The sequence below is a fragment of the Carcharodon carcharias genome, chromosome 12, assembly GCF_017639515.1.
Source record: "Carcharodon carcharias isolate sCarCar2 chromosome 12, sCarCar2.pri, whole genome shotgun sequence".
NCBI lineage: Eukaryota > Metazoa > Chordata > Chondrichthyes > Lamniformes > Lamnidae > Carcharodon > Carcharodon carcharias.
Genome location: NC_054478.1, coordinates 82,316,161 through 82,337,541, shown reverse-complemented (window position 1 = coordinate 82,337,541; position 21,381 = coordinate 82,316,161). Strand labels below are relative to the sequence as shown.

The window sequence follows — 21,381 nt, the reverse complement described above, 5'->3', positions numbered from 1 at the left end:
ATGCCTCAGAGGCTGCATCATCTTAACTCTGCTTGCAAAACACACTGTTTCAGTTATTATCCTGTAACAGGCCACACATTCCAGAGGCTACCTTACATTCCAAGGATAAGGACATGGTGACATGACAGTGTAACTACTCATTCCGAGATTGATGTGCTGCATTGAGTTGATGAAGATCGCAACAAACTTTTTAAGGTGGACCCAACATGCAGGGCACTGGTGAAAGAGGCTTATGTGAGCTATTCATCATTATCCTCCTGGAACACGGTGGCTATAAGCATCTCACATGCATGCCTGCCTCGTCTGGCCCATGCTATGGCCTCTTCCTCTGGAGCCTCGGCTTCCTTGCCCTCATCGAGCTCAGGCCTTTCGAAGTCCTCATCACTGGAGGAGACATGCAGCTCCTCCATCTCTTGTTCTGGCAAGACATCGCCCCCTTGGAGCGCCAGGTTGTGTAGGGTGCAGCAAGCCACATGATGCAGGAGACCCTCTGGGGAGAGTATTGCAGAGTACTGCCTGACGTATCCAAACATTGAAAGTGCATCTTCAAAATGTCAATGGTCTGCTCAATCAATGAGTGTGATGCAGACTGAGCAGTGTTGTACCTCTCTTCTGAAGCACTTTGTGGCCGCTGAACGGGCATCATCAGCCATGTATTTTGCGGGTAATCTTTGTCACTGAAGAGCCAACCCTGGATGCGCTGAGGGCCCTCGAAGATCAGTGGCACCTGTGAGTGACTGAAGATGTACGAGTTGTGGGAGCTTCCAGGGTATCTCGCATATACCTGCATAATCTGCTTCTGGTGGTTGCAGACCAGCTGCATATTAAGAGAGTGGAACCCTTTTCTGTTCATGTATTGTAGTGGCTGCTCTTAACACCACATGAGTGCAGTCGATGGCACCTTGCACCTGTGGAAATCCAGAGATCATGGCAAATCCCACTGTTCTGGCAGCTTCACCTAGGGAGAACTGGATGTAATAGTGCCACCACAACCCTGGACATGTGAAGGCAGCTACAGCACTATGTCTTGCTCATCTGGAGGTATGAAATGTCTCTTCTATACTCCCTTGGTCTTGCCAGATGCCTTCACTCAATGGTTCTGTCATCCTCAGCTTCTAGGCCTTGAGGAGACCCTGCTGGCCCTTGTTCATCAGGATGAGGCTCTTCTCCTCCTCCTCACTTGCCTGATTGCCAAGATGAAGGCAACGCTGCTTGCTCTATCCATGAGGCACTTGTACTCGTGTCTGTGGAAATATTGAACAGAAACATGAATGACCTAAAGCCCACAATGATCACCTTCCAGTCTGAACTAGGGAGTCATTGGGAAGCCCAAGGGTTTCATCCCAGCCATAACATCCCCAAATTGTCCCTTGCAGCATTAGTACTGCCTTCTGGATCAACAGTAGGGCAGTCACCTCCCCCAGCCCAAACGCAAAAGCATGACAGGACTTTGACACAGGCTTGGATCTGACTGAGCTCTGCCAGATGAGAAAACCCTCAGTCAGGGCGCTGTCAGACTATATCCTTTAGATCACACTGCAGTCCCAACTTGCTCTAATCTAATGACAGTATCGGGTGGGTGGTGTGTGATGTTCAAATCCTGAACGTGCCAGCTGCAAGGTTTAGAGGTCTTTGGGCCATTAGACGAGCTGGGTTTTTAATGAGTATTCAAATGAATCCAAATGTGGTTCCTGAAATAGTGCGGCAGACTGCCAAACCCGCCATGAAAATCTGGAGTGGAAAATTGCGAACTATTTTTGTGCCGGCGGACACTGATTTTTGGCCATCCTCTGCATTTTCCTATGCCGCCTGCCACTGATGGGACCAAAAAATACTGCTCGTAGTCTTTTTTTCAATGGCTTTTAAAGGTAGAAGGTACAGTGATGTAAATTTGCAGCCACCTTTGACTGTGATTTTAAGACATTGGAATGTGCCTTTAGTCTTTTTAAAAATTCAATTAGTGGTTTTCAGCCAGTAAATTAATAAAGTAACACTTGTTATGAAGCATGGCTTCGTGACATCTCCATATTATAGAAAGCATATAAAGGCATTGGAGAAGGTGCAAGGAAACATTTATTATACTTATACCAGACCTGAGAGCTGTCCTTATCAGAAAAGATTGAACAGGCTGGGCATTAAGAGAAGGCTGGGAGGGAAACTAGTAAAGGTGTTTAAGGTTATGAAAGAGTTTGATAAAAAGGGGTTTGATGAGGTAATGTAAATATGTTTTCACTTGCAGGTGAGATCAGAACTTAGGCCTCATAAGTATAAAATGGTCATTAATAAATCCAATTGGAAATTCAGAGGAAGCTTTTTTTATCCAGAGAGTGATTTCACAAAGCCGGTTTTCCAATGTATGCTGACCAGCCCCAGCTCTGTCTCATCACCAGCTCTCTTGATTCCTCTACTATCTCTAAATTGTAAAATTGCTTATCTGACATGTAGTACTGGATGAGCAAATATTTCCTCCAATTTTCTCACAGGCTAATTAGGGGAGGGTCCTCATGTTTGAATTCAGGTTAGTGGCCGTGAAGTTTACATTGTCTTTAGGTCTAAGCTAAGACTTAAATCCAATTGTACATGCCTAATAGACTTCTCAGCTTGAATCTATATATAGCATTAAACTGAAGAGCCTGTGAAATACTGCTGTACTTCCTACTTGGGTGTTCACCAGCTGGTTGAATGAGTTATGTTCCAGTCACTAACACATTATAATCCAGTATGGCATGTGGACAGAAGTCATTCATCACATTTGATATTTCTTACCTAGTTTGAGTTTTAAATTTTATTTAATTGTGCAAATCCTTGCACAAATGCATGATCCTCAATGCACGTTTGGGTGTGAGAGACAAAATTGAAAGTGACTTACATTTGGTAAGTAGATCTCCCTCTCTCATTAAAACACATCAAATGACTAAAAACTATCATGTAAATAAACACACAGGCCCAAGAAAATGCAAGTCTATCCAGTATTGAGCTATCAGGTTATATTGGGATGACAGATTAATACTAGAAAATGATAAAAATGTTCTTAACAGTCAGCATTTGAAAAGAGAAAGTTTGCTGATCATTTCAGATCAGACTGTTCACCGGAATCAAAATTTTACTTTATTCTGGAAATACTCAGCAGGTCAGGCAGAATCTGTGGGGGGAGAAAGTAAGTCAGACAGCCAATGTTTCAGGTCTTAAGATCTTTCTATATCTGAAAGATATTACAGATAAATAGTATTTGAAAATAAATTGACCAACAAAGAAGAAAAAAAGCACAGACAGGAAAAAGAAATAAATGGCCACTGAAGTGCTTGGGTGTAGAACAGGAAATAATTAAATGACACAAGCGATATTATTAGAAGACAAAGAGAATCGTAATGAGAGAAACCAAAGACCTAGCACGAGGTACAAAGGCCAAAATTTTAAGCCACCCTCCTGGTGACACTGCTGAGACAGGAGAGCTGCCAGCCATTTGATTGGCCGACAGCTCTCAGAGGGGTGATTTCCATCCCAATAGAGGCAGCAGGCTGGCCTCAAGCCAATTAAAGGCCCAACAGCCAGTAAGTGGCTGCGGGGTGATCTGGCAGTGTGGAGTGGGATTCGCCCCTGACTTTTATGTCGGGGAGTTGGGGTGGAGGGCGAGGCCACTACCCCCCTCGTAACATTCAGCCAAAGAATATGAGTAGCTAAAGGGTAATTAAGAGGACCTTTCTTTTCTCTCTATTTTAATACTTGCTGGAATTGAAGATTGTAGGATAAGATGTGTGATGGAGAAGACAATAGAGTCTTTAATTTCTTGACTGAATGATTTACTTTAATCGCAGAATAAAAGCTATTACATCTGCATAGTTTTTGTTTATTCTCTTGTGTTCCTTCACCTTACAAATCTGATTATAATATTTAAGTTTAAGTAGTATAGAGCCATTAAACAGTCATTTAGTATTTTGATTTAACGTCTAGTGAGACTGGAGTCTATGGGAATCAGGGGGAAAACTCTCCACTGGTTGGAGTTAGACCTAGCACAAAGGAAGATGGTTGTGGTTACTGGAGGTCAGTCATCTCAATTCCAGGACATCATTGCAGCACTTCCTCAGGGTAGTGTCCTCGGCCCAACCACCTTCAGCTGCTTCATCAATGACTTTCCTTCTATCGTAAGGTCAGTTCGCTGATGATTGCACAATGTTCAGCACCATTCACGACTCTTCCGATGCTGAAGCAGCTCATGTCCAAATGCAGCATGACCTGGACAATATCCAGGCTTGGGCTGACAAGTGGCAAGTAACATTCGCGCCACACAAGTGTCAAGCAATGACCATCTTCAACAAGAGAGAATCTAATCATCGCCCCTTGAATCCCTCACTATCAACATCCTGTGAGTTACCGTTGACCAGAAACTGAACTGGACTAGCCATATAAATGCAATGGCTACAAGAGCAGGTCAGGGGCTAGGAATCATGCGAAGAGTAACTCACTTCCTACGCCCCAAAGCCTGTCCACCATCTGCAAGGCACAAGTCTTGTGATAGAATACTCCCCACTTGCCTAGATGAATGCAGCTCCCACAACACTGAAGAAGCTTGACAGGACAAAGCAGCCCATTTGATTGGCACCACATTGACAAACGTTCACTCCCTCCACTACCGACGCACAGTAGCAGCAGTGTGTACCACCTACAGGTGCACTGCAGGAATTCACCAAGGCTCTTTCCAGCACCTTCCAAACTCCAACCATACCATCTAGAAGGACAAGGGCAGTAGATACATGGGAACACCACCACCTGCAAGTTCCCCTCCAAGTCACTTACCATCCTGACTTGGAAATATATTGGTGTTCCTTCACTGTCGCTGGGCCAACATCCTGGAATTCCCTTCCTAACAGCATTGTGGATGTACCTACACCATATGTACTGCAGCAGTTCAAGAAGGCAATTTACCACTACCTACTCGAGGGCAACTAGAGGTGGGCAATAAATGCTGGCCCACACCCTGTGAATGAATAAAAAAATAATAATTTAGGATCTAAATGCTGATTAATGCTCTGTATTCATGGTGATTTAGGGACCTTTACAAAATTGTCAGTTGTGTTGTCAGAATGGTTTTGGTGGACTAATTATTTTCTGTTCCAGGAAAGTTCAGTGACAATCGGCAGGAAGCAGGGTAATAAAAGAGAAAAGGATGGGATATAGGATGCAGTTAGCTCTCACCAAAGTAGCCCACGTATTTTGAAACTTTCTCAAGTCCATTCACGTATTACTCAGCCTGACTGGCATGCCCACTTGTTTATAGTGAGAAGATAATATACCCAGCTACTTATGTACTAATTAGAATGTACATGGATATTTGAGTATTCACCTGAGTGTTTTTAGATACTCTTTTATGTAAGTGACTTGCAACTTGATGTACTTTGATTTGCTCAGATATATAAAATTTGCAGATGACAGAACCTTAAAAAAACTTAAGAGGAAATTGAGCAGCTTTCAGCTGGGTAGTAAGCTGTCAAAAGGATGTTGGCTGCTTCCTTTGTAGATCAAGTAACTCAGCAAATGTAAAAAACTTGAACTTCCCAGAAAAAAACTCTTGCAAAAATATAGGAAATATAAATTAGATCTCGCTCAACAAAAAGTGTATGAGAAAAATGACTCCTGCTAAATATATTTTGTGTTGATATGAAAGTAAAAGGCTCCTCACAGTTTTGGTTCAGCTATAAAAACTGCTGTCACAAGTACTGCTATTTCTACTTATACGCTGCAGTTCTAGGAAGCCAGTCAATCCTAGATTGGTTATTGTTTTTAAATACAGGAGGTTAGTGAAGATGTGAAATATAAAATAATTATCAGATATATAAAGAAAAACAAATAACATTTTTAGGATGATACTTGTCTGCATGTAAATTCGTGCTGGCGTTACAACAGCAGTTGCACTTAATTGGATGTAAATTGCTTTGGGATATCCTGAGAGGCACTATATAAATGCAAGTCCATTTTAAATGAAAAGTATAAGGTATATGGCAGAAATTGTCACTGTATTCCTATGACAAGTGTTGTAAAGATGTTTATTTTAGGTCACCATTATATTTACCGTATGTAATTTTGAAAGGTGGAAGCAAGCCAAAAGTGTTGTTCCACCATGAGCTTAACCACTGTTGTGAGAACACTGATCTCAAATGAGGTGCGGTGAGGAAGTCTGACGTTCAACATGCAGCTAACAGGAAGCAAGCAGAAAGAAATTCAGGGAACTGTACAAATTTAAAGCTTTGAAATAAACTGAAACGTTCTGAAGGTAAGCAAAGTTAATTTAAACGTAAAATAGTGATAAATTGTCTATTTGGCATTTCCAATGCTTTGGTGATTAGTACTTGTAGCCAGTCTAAATCTTGAAGGGTCAAAAGGTCTGCAGCAACTGAAGCTTTAGAGTACAGAGTTCTTTCATTCAAAACCACAAGCAATTTAGAGGAACTGAAACATGAATGTGGCATTGAAGTTTGCAGTAGCTAGCAGCCATACTCAAAAAAAAAAGTTGTACTTTAGAAGTTCTTTTAGAAACAAAATGCTAAACAAACATGGAACAACCATCTTTACCATGTTTGGAAGAATTTATCAGGCAAATTTGCTGTGTCGGGTTCATACAAGATTTTCAGTAACAATCGAGAGAATTCAATACGGAAGAAACAAAACCTATATGGTATTGTGACTTGCTTCTGCAGGAACTACTTGTAAAATATACTTCTATGGATTTGCAGTACAAATATGACAATCCAGAAAAGTGTGAATCTTTCTTTGAAAATGCTGATATGACAAATAATGTATTTTGTTATACAGTGCTCTGCACTATGGGAATACTGAATTGTTTTTACAGGAAGTAATCTTCTTATGCTCCATTTTCAGAACATAAATTTGCATCAATAACACCAGTACTATGTTAACAATTTTTTAAAAATAACAAATTACTAGAGCATAGATTCGATTGAGGAAGTGTAACATTGGTCCATTCCACAGGAGAGTACTCTGTTCAACCCTTCTGAATAAAGAAAGATTTCTATGATTTTTAAATAGAATATTTGTATTTCATTTTCAAACTGCTATTGAACATTTTAAATTATAATCTCTTTCAGCATCTAAATTTTTCAATTATGTTGAAAAGTACAAAACTCCATTCTTCATATCGGTTTTTGCTCTAACAGATTAGAGGTTGAACAATTAATACATACGCATCAAAAACAGAATTACCTGGAAAAACTCAGCAGATCTGGCAGCATCGGCGGAGAAGAAAAGAGTTGACGTTTCGAGTCCTCATGACCCTTCGACAGAACTTGAGAAGGGTCATGAGGACTCGAAGCGTCAACTCTTCTCTTCTCCGCCGATGCTGCCAGACCTGCTGAGTTTTTCCAGGTAATTCTGTTTTTGTTTTGGATTTCCAGCATCCGCAGTTTTTTTGTTTTTAATACATACACATCATCAGTGGAACAGCCAATTGAAAACTGGCGTAACATACACCCCCTCATTTTATTACCAAGTATGTTGAGAATCCTAAATCTTTTAAATTTCTCAATGGTATTAGCAGCAACTATTTTAAATTCTTGTGAGCCACTGATTCCATATTAAGTTGACTTCATAATGTAAAGGAACATAAAGCTAGACAATGGAATTGTTGGACTAGGTGCTTAACATAACTTTATTGTAATTATTGACTGTTAGTTGAGTACTTTTATTTGGTCTTTGAAATTTCAGCAGGAGGTTGTTCAGACTGTAATATACGCTTCAGGATAGTGTAATGGAGTATGTGAAAAGTAAAATAAAACTTCAGGCAGCCATATGTGGCTTTAGTGTGCTCAGCTAACACAAATTGAAAATACTATTTTTAATGAAGAAATAAGTTATTTTCATTGGTGTTGTGGATGAGGACAATAGAACTTACAGGGGTTTAATTTTTGTATGTTAGTATAATAGTGACATCTACATCTGTGCTAATAAATCCTAGTGAATTATGTCTTTTTGAGTAAGTAAAAGAGTACTGGAAATACATCTTTTACATGAAGCAAAAAGGGGAATTGGAATGTGTGGGGGTTTCTGAGCAAAGCGCTAACGTAAGCGTTAAGGTTAGTGATTTTCCTAAAGACTAGCTGATTTAGCAACTGTGTTGAAAGATCTGCATGCTAAATTTCTTGTATGAAACAGGAAATATGAAAAATGTGACTTTTGAATCTTGAATGCTTTGAAGACTTTGTTTAGATTAGAAATGCTAACCTGTAGAGAGAATTATTTTGCCTGGCATCTATTTTAAGAATAAATAAATATGAACACAATTGACACTTAAATTTGTACAGTCATGATTGTCTATCCACTTCACTAGAAGCAAAGATTTGTAGATTTACAGATTCAGACTACTTATTGCCTGTACTATATGCACTGTTGGTCAAACAAACCAAAGTGACATTGCTAAGGAATCTAGGGGTTGAGAGTACACAATGAAAGTGTCAAAATGGAAGTAGAATGCTTCCATTTTGCTTTTCGTAATTGCTGAGACAGGAATATTGTTTTTCTTACCAACAATTGTGTTTAAACTTAATACTGAGCTTGAAAAAGTATATTTAATTGTGAATTATCAGAATTTAGTTACTTTAATGCCGAATCATATCAGTATCATAAGTTACATACAAATAGGTGTTATACAAGTTAGTACATTAATAGTTCAATGCTATAGCTGATAAAAGCCATTGGGTGGAATTTTCCTTGCCTGCTGGCATCAGGCGTGATTGGTGGTGTAAGCAGACAAAATGGCGCAATCGATTTCGTGATGGAGTGAAACCAGTTTGCAATTATCCATTCAGCCTGCCAATGGTGGGCCGTGTTTCCTGCCGTTGGATGTCGGGAACCTCATTGTAATACATCAGCATATAATTATCAAGCCAGCCTGCCGGAATCATCCTCCTCCCCCACTCGCCCCACTGGATCGTCCGTCCATGTCAGCAGGAAAGCACACTGACATGTTTCACAACACATAAAAGGTGTGCACTTGGTGGGCTGCACTTGGTGGGCTGCACCTTGAGGGGAACTCAGAGGTGAGTACACAGTAATGTTGTGCAGCAGTCACCAAGGTCACCTACTGAACTTCAAGCGTCAGGGGGTCTGGGTTAAGGGGAGCCCAGCCGTTGAGGCGACTTGTGGAGGGGGGTGCCAAGGGCCTGCCATTGAATATAATGCACAAGCATTCGGGGTGGGGGTGGGGGTAGGTGGGTGAGGGAAGTGGCTACGTATTTGGGAAACCTGTATAAAGTGACCATTCCTCTGCAACTGAGACAGTTCAGGTGCAGCCACATTGATAGGTTTGGAGTCGGGCCTCAAGCTTATCTGCCCACTCAAGCAATGCAGAGGCATCAGAGTGCCCCAAGTCCTCCAAAGCATTTCGCCCCTACCACCCCAAAATAGACTGCAAAGTCCTGAACATTCTGGTGGACTGCAGAACAGTTGGATGACTGCACCTATTGTACAATTTCCCTGCTACAACTGGCCATGGACCAGTCACTGCTGGAGGCGCTCACAGCCACTTGCAATGTCAGCATTTGGTTTGGACCAGTCTCCCCATGATTCAAGCTAACAGTGCAACCTTGCAGTGCAGGTTCGGAGAATGTCTGAGTTGAGAGTACAGCATGCGGTCGTGATGGCAAAGCTGCTGTCAATTGGTCGGGTGAACTGGGGTAGAAGTGGTGGGGTTTTGGGCAACCATGCAGCTCATTAATCTCTGGCCATCCAAGTGGTGGCCAGCACTCTCCAGGAATTGTTAAGGGGCCTTCACACTTGAGCACAACAGGTTCCTAAAACATCCATACTAACCACGTGTGTGTCTCTTTCATCCTGCAGGAGGAGTACATCAGGATCATGATCAAGATCGTGTACTAGCTGTATGCCTGGTGGCCTACAGAGCATGAAGATGACAGAGGAGAGAGTGACTGAGGTTCCTCTCTGTGCAGACGCAGGAACAGCAACCTCAGCAAGAAGGGCCAGCTGGGGCTCCCGCAAGTGCCACGAAGAGCCACAGTGAGCCATTGCAGGCCGGCACCTAGCGACACCCAGGGTCTATAGATGCTGCCTTTCATTCCTACAGATGACCGAGAACCAGTGTCACCAAAGATTGCACATGTCTAGGGAACTGGTCGGTCACATCTGCCACTCACTGCAGGACTTGGCACCACGTGGACTGGAGGGCATCCACTGCCAGTGGCTGTGAAAGTGACCGCGGCGCTCATTTTCTATGCCAGTGGCTCCTTTCAGGGCTCCACAGGTGACCTCTGTCAAGCCTCCACCCACAAATGCATCCATGAGGTCACGGATGCCATCTTTGTGAGGGCACACAACTTTGTGCATTTCGCCCAGGACAAGGACAGCCAGGGTGCAAGAGCAATTGGATTCGCCCAGATCTCAGGTGCAGGGTGCGATCGACTGCACTCGTGGTGCTCAGATCTCCATTGCAACACACAGCGAACCAGATCAACCGCAAGGGGTTCCGTTCACTGAATGTGCAGCTGGTGTGCGACCACCAGAAACGCAACCCGCAGGTGTGCGCACAGTTTCCAGGGAGTATGCATGACGCCTACATCCTCAGTCGGTCACAGATCCCTGGAGTCTTCCAGGGTCCACTGGAGCTGAGGGGATGGCTCCTTGGGGACAAGGGCTACCCGTAGCTGATGGGTCGTGGCTGATGACACCCTCAGACTGCGGCAGAGCGATGGTATAATGAGGCTCATTCTGCAACCTGCAATTTAATGGAGCAAACCATCGGGGTGCTGAAAATGAGGTTCCGGTGCCTGGACCGGTCTGGTGGAGCTCTGCATTACAGTCTGCAGAGGGTGTCACACATTGTTGTCGTCTGCCGCGCCCTTTACAACCTAGTGCTCCAACAGGGAGATGATCTGGCTGAGGAAGAGATGGATGTGCTGCATGTCTTCTCCGATGAGGAGGATGCTGAAGGGGATGAGGATGAGCAAGTCCTCGGAGGTGATGATGACGGGGATGAGGCCCTTGCACTGGCTCGACGAGGCAGGTGCACTTGGGAGGCCCTCATAGCTGCTGGACTTGTTGGGGATGATGACGAGATGCTGTGAGGTGACCCCATAGATCCCCTCATTGCAGCTGTGAACATTTGACTCCAGTCTGACTTAGGGCAGCGTGAATACCCTCTGTGAGGATACTCTTGTCATGGAGACCCAGAGGAGGCCCTAATAGTTGCTCGATTGCAAAAGGATGATGATGACATGCAGTGAGGACACTCCATAAATCTTCTCATAGCCTCTGAGAATGTCTGACTCCTGTGTGGCTGAGAGCAGATTGCTTGTGCTCTTTGATCAGGTTATATCATAGAGACGTAGCCATGAAACTTTAGAAGCATCTGATCCTCCACCTTCAGCACTTGAACCATTCAGGAGCTGGAGTACAGTGTCACTGGTCACAGATGCGGAAGAGCTGGGTGCCAGTCCATCCTTAAAGAGAATTGAGAGAATGAGAGAACTCTGTGACGTCTGCCCACCACATTCTGGCAGCAATGACAAGGACCGTCGAGGTGCAGGCATCAGTACTGTTTCCAGGGAGTGAAAATCTGGACCATCACTTTGGTCTGAAGGCTGCACAGAGCACAGGGTGGAGGCCCTGGACTGAGATGCCTGCCTTTTATCTTGTGCAGAAAGGTTTCGCATTTAAGTGACAAGAACGTTGATCATCAGAACAAGGGACCATAGGCAGGGAGACATTCTTGGGAGTTTATTGACAATAGTGAATGGTATGTACAAGTGATTAACACCCATGCCCAGGCTGTGCAACTAATTCTCCTTAACTTTCCTAACCCTGCCGCTACATCTTGGTGCTCCCTGGACATCCATAGTGGAAGTGGAGGCAGTCTGCTGACTGTGACGCCCTATCTGTGATTACTTTGGTGGGCGTCCTCTGGTGGGCCGAGACTTGGAGGGCACCGGCTGCTTTCAGGGTCCTGCTGTGTGGCAGTGGCACCCTCCTTGGCTGTTGAGGTCACAGGAAAAGGGGAATCAGATGGGCCGGACACACTCGGAGTCACCTGGGTGGATGGGCCCAGAGTGTGCACCTGCTAATCCTCCTCCCTATGGCTGCCCGAGGGCCCCAGGCTGACTCTTTGAGGAGAGGGGTAGTTGGAGTGAGATCGAGCTGCGCGGCACCCCTCTCACATGCACACTGTTTGAGGCCAACTATTGCATCAGTAATGGAGTTGAGCCTGTGCAGCAGTGCAGGAGTGAAGTCATGGACCAAGGTCTCCGTGGCGGCTGCCATGGTGTATTAGCATGCTGGTGCTATCGCCTCAGAGTGAAGGCAGACGGACTCCTCCATCGTGCCTTTGCAGCTCCAGCAACTGTAACATGACCGAGCCCAGAGGCTCATCACCTGACTCTGATTCAGCAAATTTCTGGCCTCTATCAGTCCTCCGAGTGCTGGACACCTGGGAAGTCCCTGCCGCCGCCTGCTATAGATCTGACAGTGCGATGTGCTCACCAGATTGTGATCCTGAGGCTATTCTAAATCTAGGTCCCACCGACTGAGGTGTGTGTCTCTGTGCTGGTGGAAGTTGTGGGTGAGCGCTTTGATGGGACTTCAAGAAGGGTGCCTCCACATTCCTCTTCAGCGGTTTCTTCGGAGCTTGATTGGAAGCCCTGGGTCATGGACTCCATCGGCTGTGCCTGCAGAAGCATGGGGAGATAATTAGTGCATGGCAGTGGCCTGTGAAGCAGGACACATTACTCATGGCCTGGTTGTCTGATGAGTGTTGCACTACTGGACCCTCACTTGGTAGAGCAGCGCTGACCTCACCGTCAGCTCAGGACCAGTCCAGATTGTGGCTGGCTAGCTGGATGGCTCTGTTTTTAAAGTACGTGAGGACTATGATTTCGGGCATTCCACCACCGGTCTGCAACCTCTCTCTCTCTCGTTGTGTGCCAGCTTGTCCTGCACAAATAGAGATGGAGAGTGTGTAAGCAGGATGCCTGCCAGGTCAGCTGATAAATATGCCTGGCTTGTGTGGATGGTGAGTGGTTTCATGGATGAGATGAAGACAATGAAGCTGTGTGTGAGAGAGTGAATGATGATGTCCCTTGAACTGGCAGCGAGTGAGATCACTGCGGATATGTGACGGGTTCATGAGTGTGCGAGTTGAAAGTAATGAGAAGAGTGACTTACCCTGTCGGAACGGAGGAGATCATTCATTCTCTTGCAGCACTGGGTGGCTGTCCTCTTTTGAAGGGTGTTGGCACTGACCACCGCTGCCACCACCTCCCAAACTGTGTTAGTACTGTTGCTGCCTATCCTGCGGCTGGAGTGGGGGTAGAGGACATCCCGGTGGGCTTCCACGGCATCTGAAAGGCACCCGAGGGACGTGTCACTGAACCTGGGGGCTGCAGCCTTCTTCAGTTTCAGGGCCATTTCTTCCATGCAACAGTGGTGAGCTGGAAGCACTGAGATGTGTGCACACAGCTGCACTTTAAATATGGTGCCCGGTGTGTTGCAGCGGTGAGGTGATGGCGTGCCAGGTGAATGTGAGCCCGCTCACCATGGAAAGTGCATAAATAATGTGGCGGGTTTGTGACGATACAGCGTGAAAAGCTGCCATTGAAGCTAGAGGGTAAAATGTAATTTTACCCGCCCGCTATCACACTTAGTGTAAGTTTGGGAAAATTCCGAGCATTTTCTTTTTATCCTAATCCTTTGAGGTATTTAGATAAGAATCTGACTAGTTCCTAAAATCAAAGATATCATGGAAGTATCTCCTCTCTAAACATCTAAAACACTGGTTCTTGTGACACAAAGATTTTGCTATAAAAGTCTCCTTACTCAGTGTCAACATATTTCCAAGAGATAGCTGTGGAAAGCAGTGTTCTGTTTGCTGACAATTGTCAACAAACCTTTATTTTATTCAACAAGCCTTTCATCTTGGCTCTTCCACAAACACTCTGAACGTTTGACTTCATTTTAAACAAAATAGTATGTGAGCAGTTTCTCATTTTTGATAGAAGATTGCAAATACCTTGGCATATTGCTAGATACAAAATTCAGTATTTCAAAGAAATAATTCTGTTCCTCAAACTGTAATGTGCCCCTGGCGCAAGAGGAATACCTTGTCACAATACATTTAACTGTTCTTTCAAGTGTTATTATTTGTGGACACAATTAGTTGTAGAGGCAAGGTAAAAATGCAAGAAACTACATCACAAGATGGGATTTAATTTTTAAGCAATGTAATCATTTGCAAAACATTCTCTGGCAGGGTTAATGCTAGAAAAGATGCATCTTTTTCCATGTATATTGCCTTAATTGTCTAACTTAATTGTCTAAACCATATCAAATAGCTTCATTGGAGTATTAAAATATTTTTCCCCAGTTTTATATTTACTCCTCTCATTTTTCTATTAGCTGTCAACAGTCGTAATGTTTGCATTTTCCTTCTAGTAATAAAACACCTGGCACTAATAATTTCCTTGCCCAAGAAAATTTCAAGATTACGTAATTGTCTTTTTGTAAAGAGAACCCAAACTAGGAAAAGTCTCTTTCTGTCACATTCGCCTTTTTTAAACAAAAGCAAATAATATGTACCTGAGAATTGTACTGTGACCTATAAAGGAACATTGCTTCACCTTAGCATTCAAGCTATACATTGCACATTACATATTATAATGGTTCAGTCCTTTTTAAAAAAAAAAGCATCTATCCAACTCAAAACTCTAATTGTGACCAGTAAAGACCATCTAGCAATTTGAAAAAGATGACCAAATTATTCAATATTTTGGTCAGCACTTTTGAAAAGAGAGAAAGAGGGAAGTGAAGAGAGAGACATATAGAGAAACTTGGGAAATTAGACATGAGAGGTAGGCAACGAGAATGGGAGACAAGCAGAAGGAATGAAGGATTTGGAGGAAGAAAGAATAACACAGTCAGGAACAATGATGAATGAAATTGAAACACATAGAAAGGAGATTTAAGAAGTGGAAGACAAATAAACAGGGGAAATGGAGAGAATTGAGAGAAGTCAGCGAGTGGAGACAGTCACAAAAGAGATGCATTTTGTTTGTCTGTGACTAACACTGCAGAAGTACTTTTTAAATGTCCAATTTAGTCTGATGAAATTCTTGTTAAGAATTATGTTACCCTCAGTCCCCCAATGACATGGATGTGAAGTGACCACATTTGTAAAACAAAAATCTGGATGTGGTTAAATTATTCGAAGTAACACTTGGTTGCTTAGAAAACATAACAACATAAATAAAAGTAAATCATTAAATCGCATGAATATTTTTTCCTCATGAAATTAATTGACTGTGGTATCAGATACAGTCCAGGAACTATATTCATGTTTTGTGGTATACTTTGGAAACCCGATCCTAAGAATTTAATAAACAGGACATGCAGTTCAACTAAGTTCAATAAGCGATATCCTCAGTGAAAAGTGTATTACTTCCAGTTTTGCCAGGTTTTCTCATTTCTGTGCATTTGCATCTATTGTAAAAAGAATATTGATATGTTTAATATCCAGGATTAATATTGATGACAGTTTTCTAATTTTAGCAAGTTGCTCTGACAAATAAAAATCATTAAAATACCATGAACAATAATCAAAATACTAACGGAATGCTGACCTATATATCTAGAGGACTAGAATTCAAGGGGGTAGAAGTCATGCTTCAGCTATACAAAACCCCATGGTTAGTCCTTACCTAAAACATTGTGTGTAGTTCTAGACACCTCAACATAGAAAGGATATTTTGGCCTTTGAGAGGCAGCAAAGATTTATCAGGATGTTACGTGGACTATGGGGGTTAAATCATGAGAGATTACACAAACTAGGGTTATAGTCTCAAATTTAGTTTGTGGTGATTTGATCGAAGTTTGCAAGATATTAAGTGAAAAGGATAGGGCAAATAGAAACTATTTTTGAAAGTTAAAGAGCAGGATTTTCACCTCCCATGGAGGTGCAAAGCGGGTCATGAAATGTTAAACTTAGTTATTTTCTGCTGGAAAAACAATTTTCTGCTGCCTTCCTGATCCCACATGATTTTCATGTGGCCTTTTTGTGGATTGGGAAGGCCTTTGGTGCAAAATGCACACGCACCTCTCCCAAGGTCAGGGTCCCCATTGTGAGGGCCACAGGAAAAATGTATTTCCACCTGCACACGATTATTGTGTGCTGGTGTGGGTTTTGGAAGCGCTGAAAAAGAAGTGCACGTCTTGGAGAGTTTGTGACCCCTGCATTAAAAGACAAAAATCCCAGGCAAAGTCACACATGTGTTGGGTGTGCATTTCGGAGAGTACAAAAGTGCGCAGGTTGGGTTTTCACAGACCCACAGGAAATTCCAGCCCTAGGTTGATGGCCATAATCTAAAAATTAGAAACAGACTTTTAGGAGTGAGATTAGGAAACAATTCTACACACAAATTAGGGTAAAAGTTTGGAACACTCTTCTGCAAATGGAAATTGATACCAGATCAGTTTGTAATTTTAAATCTGATGTCAATGGATTTTGGTATCCAAATTAAGAGATATGACGCAAAGACAGGTGTGTGGAGTTCGGTTGCAGATTAGCCATGATCTCATAGAATAGTGGGACAGGCTCAAGGGGCTAAAAGGCAACTCCTGTTCTTGGTTCCTATGGTGCTGTAAAATCAATTATATAACACATAAAAGCTTGAGGATTCCCACATTTTGAAAGCTTCAGAAAACAGCAAATTATATACCTAACCTTATGGTAAATCATTATGGGATTTAAAGAACTAGTGTGATATTGTAATGGCTGAAGCTACTTCTTGAGCCCAATGATTCCCCTGGGCTGAGAAATTGTCTCCCACAGCAATGGCATTGAAGGCATGACTTTTGGGTATGGTCAAAACATTGATATTATAGAATTCCATGCAGCTTTTTGATTTGGAACGTTTTCTCTTTCAAGATTTATTTAAAATTGCTCTTCTGATAAAATGGAGTCTATCCTTACCTTTTGTTTTGAGCCCCCAGAAAGTTCTTTAACCTGATTTTAAATTAAAACTCACCTACCTATACAAGTTTGTAATGTGGCAATTTTGCAAGCCATTATATTATTTCAGAATTGCAAAAATGACAAAGTGGTGATGGTAAAATTAGAATAAAAACTTTGTTTTGGTGCTTTTTAAAAAATATTCATAAACCCAATTATAAAGCAACTTTTCTTCTTTTCAAACCCATCATTTTAAAAACAGTAGTATAAAAGCATGTCATGAGATGTGAATTGAACCAAGGTACTTTTATAAGCAGTCAACCCACACAAGAAAACTGCACGTGCCTGTGCAACATATAGTGTTGGGGTGAACGTTTGGGGTAAACACTAAGTTTTGTTATTTCAAACTGATTGTAATCTGTTTTTTTTTGTCCTTTTTGTCTCAACTTTCAAATTGAAATGATTCTTTAATTTTTTAATATCCAGTTATCTAAATAGGGCATTACTACTGTAACATAATTGAAAGCATATTTTACAGAAAAAAATCAATTCATAAGGCCGGCATTTGTAAAGCCACATAACAGTATTTGATCTCTGATTTACAAAAGATTCTTTTATTGTTTGGATTATTTTCAGAACCTACTTCAATCACGATGGGCCGAAGGGCCTGTCATGATGGGCCTGTTTCTGTGCTGTGTAACTCTGACTCTATTCTACCCAGTTCAAATAAAATGGCTGGCATAGCATAGTTTATCAATTCCATAAATATATAAGCTAACTTGTACTTCATATCTGAATGAGAGGTTGTAATTTTGAAATCCACAAGTGACTGGCATTTTTTGTCTCAGATGGGGGATTTTGTCAGTTCTATGCCCACAAGATGGATTGACTCATTATGGCGTGATATTCCATCTGATAACTTGACTAGGTTTGGGGAGATAAATGCATGCTGACTGTAAAATGCACAATGGTATGAGGAAAGGTTAAGAAAGTTGATTTTCTTCTAATTGGAAAAAGGAAGCTTTGAGTCATTTCATGTCTTCATTAAAGTTTTTATTTGGAAGCTCCAGCATCACCCAAATAATGGGGGTTGGATGTCATATTTCAATCCAGAGCTGTAACATAAGATAAATTTAGATTGTAGAGTATGTAAACATTGCACAGGTTACCTAATTTCCCAGGATGAATTTGTATTGTTCAGTTAGCTGTACTAATGGAATATTTTTCTTTGTTTCCAGCAGTTTAGACAAACTTGTTTTTTCAAAATTATCCAAAGAATAGCTAGACACCAAATCGCAAATGCATAATTCAGCTAAAGGCTACATTGAACAATTTAGAAAAAAAATATATGTTTCAGAGTGGAAATAATAAGAAAATATGATGTAATGATTTTGCAGCATTATATCTTGGTTTTGTTTGATAAACTTATAGTTTATTAAGTTGACTAGGGTCAGAGTATTGATTCAGGCTGATATTTTATTTCAGTGCACTATATAGCTGATCCATAAACAAGTTTGTAAGCAGACTATTTTCTTTTGAGGTTTAAATAACTGTGATCTCATAAATCTTTCCATATTGTAAACATTTTGTAAAAATCCCCTGAAAAGAAATTCTTTTTGACATTTATTTTACAGAATTCAGTGGAACAGTTGGTAATTTCACTGCTGTGCATTAACCACATTTTTGCCCATAGGTACACTAGAGGTTGTGGTCAGTGCAGTGGTACTCCACATCTTTAGGCCACAGTATAGTTGGGCACAGTTCATTTTCTTTATTCCCTACACAAGATCCAATTCTTGCCAGTATATGGCAAACATCCATCTTTGATACTGACAAGCAGCTTTTTATATAAGAAATAGGAACAGGAGTAAACCATTCAACACCCCCCCCCCCGCCCCATGCCTGCTCCACCATTCAGTAAGATCATGGCTGATCATCTTTTGTCTTGATTTCCACATTCCCATCTAACCCAGATAGCCTTTGATTCCCTTGCCTAACAAGAATCTATCTACCTCTGCCTTAAAAAAATATTCAATGACCCCTGCTTCCACAACCTGAGGCAGAGTTCCAAAGTCACACGTCCCTCCGAGAGAAAAAATATCTCCTCATCTTTGTCCCAAAAGCGTGACCCCTAATTTTAAAACACTGCCCCCTAGTTCTGGACTCATTCAGAAGAGGAAACATCCTTTTGACGTCCACTTTGTCCAGGCCATTCAGGATCTTGTATATGTCAATCAAATCACCCCTCACTTTTCTAAACTCTAGTGGGAAACAAGCCCAGTCTGTCCAACATTTCCTCATTCCGAGTATCACTCTGGTAAACCTCCTTTGAACTGCCTCCAATGCATTTATATCCTTTCTTAAATAAGGGAGACCAAAACCACACTCAGTATTCAAGGTGCAGTCTCACTAGTGTCCTGTATAACTGAAGCATAACACCCTTATTTTTATGTTCAATCCCTCTTGTAATAAAAGGTAGCATTCCATTACTTGTTGTACCTGCATATGAACTTTTTGCGACTCAGGAAATATAAAACCTAAATCCCTCTGCACCTCAGAATTATGCAGCTGTTCTGTATTTAAGTAAAACTCTGCTTTTTTGTTCTTCCTGCCAAAGTGAACAACTTCACATTTTCCCACATTAAGCTCCATTTGCCAGATCTTTTGCCCACTCACTCAACTTATCTATATCTGCAAACTTCTCATGTCCTCTTCACAACATACTTTCCTATCTTTCTTTGTGTCATCTGCAAATTTAACTACCATGTCTTCGCTCCCCTCATCTAAGTCATTGATGTAAATAGTAAAAAGTTGAGGCCCCAGTACAGACCCCTGTGTGAATCCACTTGTCACATCCTGCCAATCAGAAAAAGACCATGCTCTCTGCTTTCTGCCAGCCAGCCAATCTTCTATCCATGCTAATATGTTAACCCCTATTCCATGCTCTTTTATTTTCCATGATAATAATTGATGTGGCACCTTATCAAATGCCTTCTGGAAATCCAAGTATAGTGGGTCCACAGGCTCCCCTTTATCTACTGTGCATGTTACCTCCCCCTTCCTGTCTGGGGCCCAAGCAGGATGACTTGCCGGGCTTTCCCCAGCCCTGAACTTCTTCCACCAGCCTCAAAATTGAGGCGGGGCAGGAAGCGGCCTTTAGTGATCAATAATTGGCTACTGAAGGGCCTAAGTTGGGGCGAGGGCAGGCTGCCTTAGGCCTCGCCCAACCCACATGGCTAGGTTGGGGGTCTGAGGGCAGCTGGAAGACAATCCAGGAATTTTGTGGGCCCCCCTCCACCTGCAAAATCACTGGTGACAGAGCATAAAATTCTGCCCTGTTGAGTATTTTGCAGATATTTGAGCTTCAAAAATTTTTCCTCAAATGGCTTAGAGTACTTTTAAGTTGTTAAAATCACAAGCCGGCAAGCAATATTGGCTGTCTGATTCCTTCCTGGGTTTTGGCCTCCAGCCCCAAGAATGGGAGAAGCATTCCACAGAATAGGACCTCATGGGGAGAATTTCTTTCCCCCCCGCCCCCCCATCTGAGGGATTGTGCAGGGGCGTGCAGGGGTGGGTGATCAACCCCCCCAAAGGGGTCTGTGCCACCATTTTACATGGGTGGGCCAATTAAGGCCCGCCCAGCATGACGTGCGCCCGAAAGCGCTGAGCGCTCCCTGTGCAGGCAGTGGGAGAGTTCCCTGAGTCGGGGCCTGCACTCTTTCGCGCATGTGCAGGGCTACCTCAGAGAAATTAGTTTAAGTTCCCAAAATTTTAATAAAGAAAGGAAAAAATTTTAAGACGCCCCTTCATATGACAGTGCCACATGAACTGGGACATGTCAATGAACATTAATGAAAAAATTTATTGAATTAATAAACCTTCATGAAGCATCATCCCGCCCGTGAATGAGGTTCTGTGAAAAGTGCGAAGGCTGCCTGGGCTCTTTGCCTGCCCGCCAGCCTTAAGGTTGAACGGGCAGCTCAGTTTATTAGTTTAATTGATAATTAAATGACCTTAAAAGGCCATTGACAGTTCGGTGGGCATGCACTGAACTGAAAATCTAAATGACGTGGTAATGTCAGGACACCCACCCGACGTCACTGCACTTCATTTTACGCCTCGGCAAGCGGGCCCCCCCCTCCCCCCCCCCACCCCCCACCCAGGACGCCAAGCCGAAGTTTCTGGCCCATAAGGTGAAGCCAGGATTCTCAGCTGCAGCATTTGGAACTAAGAGATAGGAATAGTGGATTTGGTTTGACTTTGGGATGTGTTACTGTGTGCTATATGAATGCAAGTTGTTGTTGTCGACAGCAGCAGCCACCACCATCACTTAAGTGATTGTTGGGTTTGAAACCATAGCATTTGGCAAAACTTATGAAGGTGATTTTGTATCCAGCCTCTGAACAGCCAGCCCGCCGAAAGAT

The 21,381-nt window shown here is 42.5% G+C and overlaps 1 protein-coding gene across 4 annotated transcripts in view; it reads left to right on the top strand.

Annotated features, from left to right (window-relative positions):
• Nucleotides 1-21,381, top strand: part of wipf1b (WAS/WASL interacting protein family, member 1b) — a 117,006-nt gene that overhangs the window by 32,229 nt on the left and 63,396 nt on the right. The window contains exon 1 of one of the 4 annotated variants that reach the window (XM_041201491.1): nt 6,144-6,268. The exons of the other annotated variants lie outside the window; for them this stretch is intronic. The gene's annotated coding sequence lies outside the window, so the exon portion shown is untranslated. Of the gene's footprint in view, nt 1-6,143; nt 6,269-21,381 lie in introns of those variants that run through there. 4 annotated transcript variants of the gene reach the window in all.